This window comes from Talpa occidentalis, unplaced genomic scaffold (genome assembly GCF_014898055.3).
Source record: "Talpa occidentalis isolate TD23 unplaced genomic scaffold, MPIMG_talOcc4v2.1 talOcc4.5, whole genome shotgun sequence".
In the NCBI taxonomy this organism is placed as follows: domain Eukaryota; kingdom Metazoa; phylum Chordata; class Mammalia; order Eulipotyphla; family Talpidae; genus Talpa; species Talpa occidentalis.
The window spans coordinates 3,162,025-3,172,856 of NW_023604861.1; the positions used below are offsets into that span (position 1 = coordinate 3,162,025).

The window sequence follows — 10,832 nt, forward strand, 5'->3', positions numbered from 1 at the left end:
TGGGCATGAGTCAGCATCTGGGCGGGTGGGAGCAGGACTCGCAGGGGCCCTGCCTCCGTCACTGTTGCATCATGAGCTTGTTTATGATCTTGGACAATGTTCCTAACCTCTCTGAGCATGGGCCTAATGACAGCTCCTCACGGGATCATCACAAGGTCTAAAAACCCCAAAATTACAAGGGAGTTCTCCCTTTGGCATGGTCCTCTCATTCATCTTTTCGGATTAACTGTTCCCGGACACCTCTGCTGGGGTAGAAACCCTGGTGGGCCTTCAAAAATAAAGGGGCCGTGGGCCTGGGCACTGCTGTTGAGCTCTGCTGAGGAGAGACAGGCCATGCTCTGGGACCCACGGCCCCAGGGAGGAGCAGTGCAGGGAGGGAGGGCCTGTGCTCTTTCAGAAAAGCATAAATAAATAAACCTTTAAAAAAAACTGATAATGGGTGACTTTTGAACCAAAGCCTCAATTTAGTGGCCGATGAAGCCTTGAAGCTGTTCCAGACAGAGGGAGGGGAGATGCGCAGGTCCTGAGGCGGGAGGCCTCCGGAAAGCTGTGAATGAGTTGGGAGGTCCCTGTGCTGGAGTCCAGGGCCTGAGGGGCAGAGGGAGCGGACAGGCAGAGGCACCGGAGCCAGGTCACGGAGGCCTGCGCGGTCATTGTGGAGACTTGCTGTCCAGTCTGAGCTGTGTGCGGGCAATGAGGGTGTGACCAAAGGTAAGATGATCTGGGGGCCTCACTTGGAGAGTGGACTTCAAGAGGGAATGAGAAGGAGCTGGGGAAAGGAAAGTGCTTTGCCACAGAGCAGGAGCAACACAGCCACCCGCACCCCGGTTCCCTGGAAGTCACTGTTCTAGTCTCGATCCTGTTAACTGTGTCTTCACCTGTTTCTTGTCACTGTTTCACATTAAAGTGGCGACGTCTCCCTTACGGGGTGGTGACTGGCACCCTCTGTTTCAGAAGCTTTGGATGCCAGTGAGTTTCTTCCATCAGGGGAGCAGTGTGCTTGTGTGTGGCTGGAAAGGAGTGGCTGGGGGCAGCCCGTGGCCTGAAGGGTCAGGGGAGCATTTGGATCTTAGCCACTCTAAGGTAGAACTTCAGTCAAGGTCAGATCCAACCAACCACGCTGACCGCGAACGGTGTCTGAGGGGAACGTGGCTCCTGGGGGTTCCTGGTCTGTCTGTGGCTTAGATTCATCTGCAGAGCCTCAGCATCCCAGAGGCCACGGGCAGCATCCCTGACTGGCCCAAACACACAGCCCCACGGATGACCCGGCCATTCCTTCCGGAGAGGGAGTGGGTGGTACGTCGACCAGGAGTGAGAAGTCTGGCCCATTTCTGAGGGGGGGAGGGGCCTTTTGGGGATGCGGACACTGGGGAGCAACGTCGTCTATGTCCGTTCATTTGTCCTGAGCACGCATGACGACTGCGCTCATCTGTGACTCCTGCGGGGCGAAGTGCTTGTGAAGCGCCCCCGCTGGAAGGCGGTCTGGAGCGCTGCCTGGGGTGCTGGGGACATTGGGCTGAGATGGAATTTGCTCTGCCGATCATGCCTGCGTTTCCACTGGAGAGTAGGCCGTGATGTGTCTGCCCCTGCAGAGATGCAGGCAGTGCTGGGAGGGGCAGTGAATCACGGGGACTGTTGACGACTGAGGGCCTCCCCTCCGCGCGTGCTGGTCGAGGGTGCGGCGCCCACTTAGAGCTGCGGGTGCAGGCCAGAGGCTGGCCCGAGGGCAGACCTGAGCCATCAGGTCAGGGAACACGCCAGGGTCCAGACCTCACCAACCATCTACCTGTGTGTAGAGAGCTGAAAAGTAGGCGACACCCCTCCTTCCACGTAGGTAGGGATGATGGCGGCCGTTTCTGTGACTGGCTTCAGACAGGCAGCCAGGGAGCTGGGTTTCTGCTTCCAAGGGACTCGACTTCAGCTGTTGGAAAGACCAGGCCACCACATCTGTCAAAAAAAAAAAAAAAAATTAGATCGATATTTTTTTCTCCTGAATTTTTATGAGTTGGACTCATCACATTTCTGCTTCGGCTTAAGAAAATAGTAAAAGCGAGAATATATAACTGGCCTCCAGCCCCAAGAGTATGTACACATATCATATTATGTGATCCTTGGAAAAAGTTCCTTCCTCTGCAAAATCCAGTCACACTTGGATATTTTCTTAGCTCGAATGGACTCTCTGCCAACTGCTGGACTCACACTCACAGTCCAGGTGGCCAGATCAAAATCAGGAATGAACACATGGCATGGGGCTTTTTTTAACCTTATCATATGTAGGACGAATATTCAAAGATAGCCTTTGTGTGTCCGCTTCCCATGCAGGCCACACGCGTATAGCACGAAATAGATCCTTTGTTGGAGGATGTAGGACAAGCTTAAGCCCTTTACTGGGATTATTCATAGAATATTAGTTTTTCTTGGAACTTTAGGCCAGTGGCACGTTTTGGGAGAGACATTTTCAGACCCTCATAATTCAAAGTTGGCTGTCACACCTGCAGTTGTCTGGCTAGAAACAGATGAGCTGAGATTCCCAGGGAAATGGAAAGGAATCATGACAGGGGGCTGAGAAGCCTCCTCTGCAAGTAAGTCCGTCACGCTGTCCATGTTTGCATCCTCCTCAGGTGAGAGCCTGATGCTTGCCAAATCCCAAATCCTCACTGAATGAGGGGTAAGAAGGAAAGGAGCGGCCCTGGAGGGTGTGCTGCCTGGGCCGGGGAGGGGTGGGGGTCTGGGGGCGGGACAGGAGGGAGGTGGGGCACGGGGCCGCCCTAATGTATGGGAGAAGGGGTACGTTTCTTGCTTGCACAAGAATTAGGGTAAACAGAATCACTGCCTTGATAGTCCTGAAAGTATTCAGTGGAAGAACCTTAAAATGTCCTTTTGTCTAGAATGTAGGAGACCAGACACACAGCTTGGCGAATTGCTAATACGGAAGGGCATTTACAAGTGTTGAGTTGTGTGAGTAATGCAAAGCTTTGCTGCAAAGGTTATTTGCTTCTTACCATTAAAAATAAGTCAGAAGAGGCTGGATGAGTGCTCCTCGGGTTTGGGGGACGCAGTCTCAAACTGAGGAGGATTGTTCATGATGGTTAGCATCCACTTCACTTCTATTATGACTTGATTTATTTTAACCCACATGTATTAGTACTTCATTTCCTTCCCATATGGCTAAGTGTTTCGCTTCAATATATTCTCATCCTTCATATAATGCTCTTAATCACAGCCGTTATGTTTTGTTATCATTTGATATATGCCCATTAAATGATTCCAATTTTCCTATTTGACTTGTGGAATCAGCCTCATAATTTGAAGGTCACGCTTTGTACACACACTTAACGGGCTGGTGTGGAATATAAGTCAAGTCCCGGCAGCCCAGAATGCGCTCAGTTGAGGTGAAGTGTGGACCAGTTTTCTATTTGTCTCCCCTAAACTGATCAGTAAAGGAGCTGTAGGTGTTTTTAGTTGAATTGGCTGCATATTTCTAACAATAAGACAAACATTGAAGGATCGACTTGCTTGATGAAAATCATTTAATTTGTAATTTTTTCTTACAGCTAAAAATAAAAACGATGCATTCTGTGTAATAGAAAAATAGTCTTTAGTTTGATAATTTATTTCAGGTGATGTCTAAGACATTGCCATAAAAATTGAGATACAATCTTTCAATTAGTTTAGTTTCTGGAAGGAGGAAGAAGATGGATTCAAGTTGAGGAAGTGATTCCATGAACTTGCTTTCTTGGTTCAGAATAGAGATTCCCTCCATCGGAAGGTCAAGAGAACAGGGTGGGGCAACAGAGCAAGGCCTGAGGATGTGTAGAATTTGGGTATCCACACATGACAAAGATGATCTCAGCAGCCATGACAGCAAAACCACTGCACGGAGACTGAGCAGAAGCGGCTGCACAGCAGATGGGAGCGGCTGTGACTTAAATGCTGATACATGAAGGGAAATCATGGGAAACAAAACTTAGGCATGGCCTGAGAAGCTACAGTAATAAACTGGATCTGTGATTGGTAGTTAATAGTAAGGACCTGGGTTGTGATTGGTAGTTCATAGCAACCACTTGGGCTGTAGATTGGTAAGTTCATAGTAGTGACCTGGGGTTGTGATTGGTACCCAGTTCATAGTGCTGTGAGTGGATAATGGACAAAAATTTGACACTTTGAGGATGAGTTGGGATGGATGGGTAGGACTGATTGACATAGGAAAGGAATGGAATCAGTGCAACAATCTAGGAAAATATGTTCCTAATGGAGAGAAGAAAGCTTGGACTCTAGTGTAGAGATACGGGCAGGGAGAGGACAGTGTGTAAGAGATTTTGAAGTCAGAATTTGTTAATGAACCGTGAACCTCAGTTTAACATGACCAGAACTTCAGAGAAAGAGGTCAAAATAAGGGGGGTGCAATTTTATGGGGAATGCAAAAAAAATCTTGAAGCAGGCTGAGGAAGAAGGTGGTGTGGTCTGGGGTGACAGGCTGATCCAGGAAAGGGGGTGGTGGTGCCAGACTTAATGCATTTAGGCAGTTTGAAATTTGGGTCCCACTTTTAGAGAGTGATGTGTGCATGTGTAGAAATAAATTTGGGAGCGATCCACAAAGAAGTCTGTTTATATTATAAAAGGATGAGATAACCAAGGGAGGGCGCGGTGTCTATTTCATGAATTATTTAAACTTTTCAAAATACAAACACATGCTATTTTTAAATGTATATTTCCTTAAAAGAATGAGATGGGCCCAGTGATCGGAGTTCATTGTTTCTTGGCGATATTCCTGCAAGAATGAATTGGTTCTAAAAGAAAAAATGATTTCCTCTACACACCCTCGTCTTATTTCATGTTTATTTTAGCAATGAAATGAACATTAAGCCAGGTCTTTAACAAAATATTTATGCTGTTTAATATCGTTCTGATAAACTTATCCTAGTTTGCAGCCAAAGAGGGATAAATTTTTTAATAAACCACAATATACAATAGTATTTTATCGGGATTCAAGCCTTGTTCACTGCATTTAAGCAACAATTATCTCTTCAGTCTTCTCTCAGGAACAATTAACATGAAAGGCAAAGCTGATTTTTGCTCCGTGCTCTGTAGCTGGGATGGATCTGGATTTATGGGTCTTTCCAACAATGATAATAACTATGTGCTACATTTAATTTTCACTGCCCTGGATTTGTGGTGGTTCATTTCTCGTTTCACTCTGTCCTCATGGATAGAATGTACCGGAAAGCAGCGGGATGACCCTTATCCCGGTCAGTGTGGTGTCTACCCCCCTCTAACTACAATCTCATGAGATTGTGCGTTCTTGAGCAACGCATCTCAAACACCGTGCGGGCAGAAGGGAAAGTGAATGGTTTTATCCCTTTTTGGACAACGAGACGTTTTCAACACTTTCCCCGCACGGCACTACCTCAAAGGGCCACTCTAATTAGTCAAAGAATCTTTCCTGCCGGGTGTGACATTTCCGCAGACATGATGTCACCTTCCAAAATTTCTTGGCTCAGTGAAGGAAATATGAAACGTGTTGACGTTATGCTGAAGATTAATTGGGTTCTAATTTTTAATTTTGGAAATCTTGGTCTCTCTGAGTGACAGCTGAGATCAAACTTGAGAATATATTGGAATAAATTACCTCAGGGGATACTGTCCTTGGGGAATTTATAATCTTAATGGAGATGTCACACCGGCAGGAGATGGCTGGGCCAGTGCTGGCCACGTCTGAACTTGGCATCGGGTTTCACCGGTAGAAAAGATTAAACTCAGCGTAGATAAAACAAAGCCAAACCGTTTCGGTAGTGCAGCTCTTGGGCGACTGTCACCAAAGTCTTCAGACAGTCCCACCTTTCTGGCTTTGTGATTTGTTACGTTTTAAAATTGTAAGTATTACTATTAAACCATTGTCCAAAAAAAAGATGGTAGGAATTTTCTGTTTTTAAATGCATCATTAACTTTGGGTTGTTGCATGAACGGTTAATGCACATATTTTGAAGTTAACCCACAGGTTAGTTTCGTTGTTTTGTTACTCACATCTGGCTTCAAAAGTAGACACGGGAATCAATGTTTTAATTTGGAAGGGGAAGCTAATACGACCTCAGTATTACTTCGTACTTACTACCTTAACATCAGAAATGTAGTACTAAGTTATTTTGTCCATAGGAAACAAAACAGCCTGCTTTTAAGATGGTTCACTCTCACGTTTGTTGCAAAACATAATTACATGTTTTTTGTAATTGAGTAGAGTATGTCTAGACTTAATTACAACAATAACTTTTAAGTGTTGAAGTAAATTTACTCTTAGTAAAATTACTCTTAGTGCAAAGTATATCTAAGAATATTTGAGCAAACTATTATCCAAAAAAAGGATGCGTTTAAGGACCGCGGCTTCTTGAGGGGATCCAATGGAGAGCAGGGTCTAGCATTTGGAGGTTCAGGGTCAGTGTTAAGGAATCTCCCTGCATGTGGGCGCCTCAGGCTGGACAGGAATCAGAACTCGGGGTGGAGGTGGAAGTCTCCTGGCAGGCAGGTCCTGGCAGGTGGAAGCCCTTGGTTCTGTCCTCATCCCCCAGACGCTGGGCTGGGCCTGATCTTGAGGGGGTCAGCCCTATGAGGGGTGGAAGGCAGCGTATGGATGCAGTGTCCACACAAATTTTAAAACCAACTAGGCCAAGATAAAGTCCCAGTGACTGGAAGGTGAAGTGGACCGTTCAGAGCCAGCGGGCAGGGGTAAGGAGAGGGCTGACCTACCTCTGCTGCAAGCTAGATGGACACCTGCTTTGGGGTCCACTGGGTGGCACCCCAGTGGCACTGCCCAGCCCTGAGGAGGAGCCAGAGACCAGTGACCAGGTCACACAGGACTTTGTGTAATGGGGTGAAGATTTTGCCTTTCATCCCACATCTGGGGGCACCCCTGGAAGTATAAACAGGTGGGAGCACCATCTGGCGGGCAGCTTGAAAGTCAGGCTGTGACCTGCAGGTCGGGAGTAGAAGGGAAGGAGTTGGGGGCAGCGTGTGGAGACCGGCTAGGCCACGGCGCCAGGTGACAGTCTGCAGCTTGTCGTGGCTTTGCATGGGGAGCGGTCGGGCTCGGCCAGGCATCCTGCAGGAGGCGCTGGGGCTGCAGGGAGAGGAGGGCCCACCTGGGTTCTGCTCTCAAACTGGAAGGACAGAGGCTGAGGCCTGGTCTCACTGGCAGGTCCTGTGAGGTCGTTGTTTTAGATCCTTTGCGTTTCTCTTCCACACAATGTTACTGTACTCCTGTGAAAACCTCCAGGAACCATCTCCCCCAGCACCTGTGCTCCGAGAGGGCTCCACTCCCCATTCCACACTCCCGGAGGAGGAGGGGCCAGGTGCCTTGGCCGAGGCCCCGCCTTTCTATCGAGTATCTTCACGTCCTTTGCTCAGAACACGAACGGTGGTGCTAGCGAGGAAATGGCTGGCACAGCGGTGTCCTGAGGCCCCAGGGTGGAGGTGAGGGCCAGGACACACCTGGCTGATCAAACCTGAGAGGTGTGAAAGGCAGGAGCTGGCGAGAGGAAACCTTGCAGGTCAGCCATGTGTGCAGCAAGTGCAGTGATGGGGTGGCCGAGGGAACGCTGCTGGGAAGGGTCCTGAAGGGCATCTGGTGACTGTGGGCACTGGATCAGGCGCAAACCTGGCTTCCCTCTAACTCGGCCACACATTTGCTCTGTGGCTGCAGAAAAGCATGCCTCTGCCCCAGCCTCTGCCCCAGCCTCGATTGCTTTATAGAAGGTACACGACAACCCCTATTTTGTGGGAAACAGTGTGACATTTAGACACTGTTTGAAATTTTTCCCCCAGAAGACATTTCTGTCCGTCCCCAGTGAGATCACCCATTTGTTTGCTGTTTTGTTTGTGGCCTGTTGGAGCGTCCGTACCGTGAACCCCGCCGCTTGCCCGGGTGGCCGGGATGAGTGAAAACACTCTGCTCAGCTGAAAATCTTCACTGCGAACACCCAGGTACTAAGGGCAACCAGAGCCAAGATGAAATTACAATCTGGGAAGCTACCAGAAGGATGCGGAGCGGCTCTGAGCCTTATTCACAGCAGAAAACAGTTGGAGAAAGCTGAGTTGTAAAGGGAGGGCGGGCAGGTGGCATTGCCTGTCTAGGACGTGAGCACGGTTGGCGCGGGGCGCCCAGGGCCGTGGGCTGGGCGGGGTGACGGCGGATAAAAATGATGGGAGCGGGGACTCGGGACGCGATGTGAGGAGATGCGGATCAGTCTCGTTCAGGTTTTAAACTAATTTTCAAACATGCAGGATACACAAACCTTAGCAGTTGCCATCTAAAGTGCCTGAAACTATTTTGCCTGCCCTGCACAGGGTCCTTCGCCCTTTGAAACACCTTTTATGTGGTGAGTTTGAGTTTGGGTAAAAATCAAAATCAAAAACAAGCAACTATAAACACACTGGGGTGGGGGGCGAGGAAGGAGTAGGGTCAAAATAAGGGGGGGTGGCAATTGTATGGGGACTATAACCAAGATGAAAAGGCATATATTGTGCAAAAATGAAAAATGGTCTAAAAAATATATAAAATACAATAAAAAAGTGAAAAAGGTTAAAAAAACACCTATTTAAAGTGCATGAAAAGGTCAATTTTGGCAGCTGTAGAAACCCATATGGACACTGTCCTGCTCAAGACAGCCTGGTCATCCCCCAGGGCTCCCGATGACTCCCTAAGTTTCTCCCATTGCCCCCAAGACTCCCCCATGCCCCTTTCAGTGCCCCCATCATTTGCATGCCGCCTCCAGGCAGCTGCACCTGCCTTGTCCCTGTGTGTCCGCTGGGTTTTACCTGAAGGGAGTATCACAACCGCTGCTCTGTTCTGTGAGCGTTTGGTGAAGCTGTGTTGGTGCTGAGCAGTGCTCTCAGTGCACCCCGATAGTTTTCTGCTCTGCTGCTGCTGGACAATTGCCTTGTTCACCCATTTGGGGGAACCCATCCCTCCCGCAGATCAGACCTCAGTGGCAGAAGAGGGGATCCTGACTTAACGCGTAGGAGGGTGGTCCCGGTGTGCCAGCATTCATCAGCTGTTTGGCTGGAGCGCTGCTCCCTAATTACGTGGGGATGAGACACAGACCTGGCACGGCAGGGACCAGAGAGGCGGGCACTACATTGGACAAGGCTCTGGGCGAGCATCTGGGGCATCGTGGCTGAGCGCCTTTTACACCCGAGTCCCCGGCGGCACCCCCAAGCTCCAGGGGACTTCCTACCGGGCAGGGGAGGGACCTCAGGACCTGGAAGTTACTGTGGTGGATTAACTTGAACCCTGTTCCATTTCCATCATGATTTAAAGTGAAGTCTGACCAACTTGATCCTGTTACCTCCAGTCCCCGGCCAGCGCCCTGCAGCGGGGAGCCCCAGCACAGGCATCCCAGCCCCCCTCCCCACCACCCCCGGAGCGCCATGCCTGGCACTGGCCACTGTCTACAGATTCGCACATGAAGAATTATCTCAACCTTCAAAATAAAATGCTCTGGAAGGCCTTTTTAAAAACAAACTTCAAGACAGTGATCAAAACCTAAAACTTTCTTACAAAGTATGTCAAAATCGTATAGCCTGGTGCAGTAAAAGTATTTTATAGAAGTGTTTCTGCTGTGATCCTGTTGTTGCCAGAGCCCACTGCATGAAGGCGTGTTCAGATTTTCAGTATTTGCAAGTTAAACGTCTGTCCAGGTTACCTCCCCTGAGGGTCACATCCAGAGTGGCGACATCGACCATTTAACATTAGAATTAAACCAAACACGGGCCTCCCTGGTGGCTCAGCAGATTGAGTGCAGGGCTATGGAGCTGTCTGCGGCCTCTGCAGCGTGGGTTCCATCTCCAGCTGGCCAGGGAGATACCCACATGGTGTGGCAGACCTCTACTGTCTTGCCTGCTGCTCCCCTCAGCAGTGTATTTCTGTAGGTCTGCCTGTTCTGCTCCCTGCTCTGTCTCTGGTGAAGCCTCTCATCCTCCCATGCCTGTGACCTGTACCCCAGCTCTTGTATAAATAAATCTTTAAAAAAAAAATACAGGAAGGCGTTTGGATGCTGGACTCAGTAAAACTGCAGCTTACAGACCAAGCCAGCTCCTGTAATGTGTCCTAAGCACTTCCCAGCCTCAAGAAATTGAGATATTAATTTCTGCCTCATTCATTTTGGACAATTCGATAAGCTACTTCAAGTAAATGGATAAAATGAAAAATCATTTCTAGGGTTCCATTTAAGGGGATAAGAGCAGGGAGAGGCTCTTCCAGCGGGTTCTGGGCGTGTGTTGAATACGTTAGTGCCTCCCATCAGCTGGAGGCGGGACCCAGGAGGATGACGCTGCTTGTCTGCTGAGTCTTAAAGGCCTCTCAGGCTGTTACCACCAGGAAAGGGCCTTCTGCTGCCAGTGCTGGTGCCAGCCCCTCGCCGCTGTCCGATTTGCACCCCTTGGCCGGGCCAGAGCTCACCTGCTCTTCCCTTTGGCCCCTCCCTCATGCACACCTGGGGCCAGGCCCACGTGGACTCCTTGCTTTCCTGGAAGCTGACGCTTGTAATGCTGCAATTCTATGCATAGATCTACACCCACCACAAAGTGAAAATGAGAACCACAGAGATGCAGTCACCCACGTGGTCATCTGCTGGTCACTCGTGCTGCAGACATGTGCTGTCGGGCACCAGCCTGGCTTCCTGCTCTTCACATTGCCTTTCTGAGCAAACCGTTTCCACACTAACATTCAGAGTAGTCTGCGATTGTTGGGACCTGGAGCTCCCGGCCACCGTTTGCATCTCTGCTTGTCTGTCTCCTCCCTTCTCGAAATGGAGTCTTTAGTTTCAAGCTTCCTAATCTGG

General features: G+C 49.3%; 1 long non-coding RNA gene across 1 annotated transcript in view; it reads left to right on the forward strand.

Moving 5' to 3' along the window:
- LOC129146883 (uncharacterized) overlaps window positions 1–10,832 on the forward strand; it is a 138,864-nt gene that overhangs the window by 118,449 nt on the left and 9,583 nt on the right. The window lies entirely within an intron of this gene.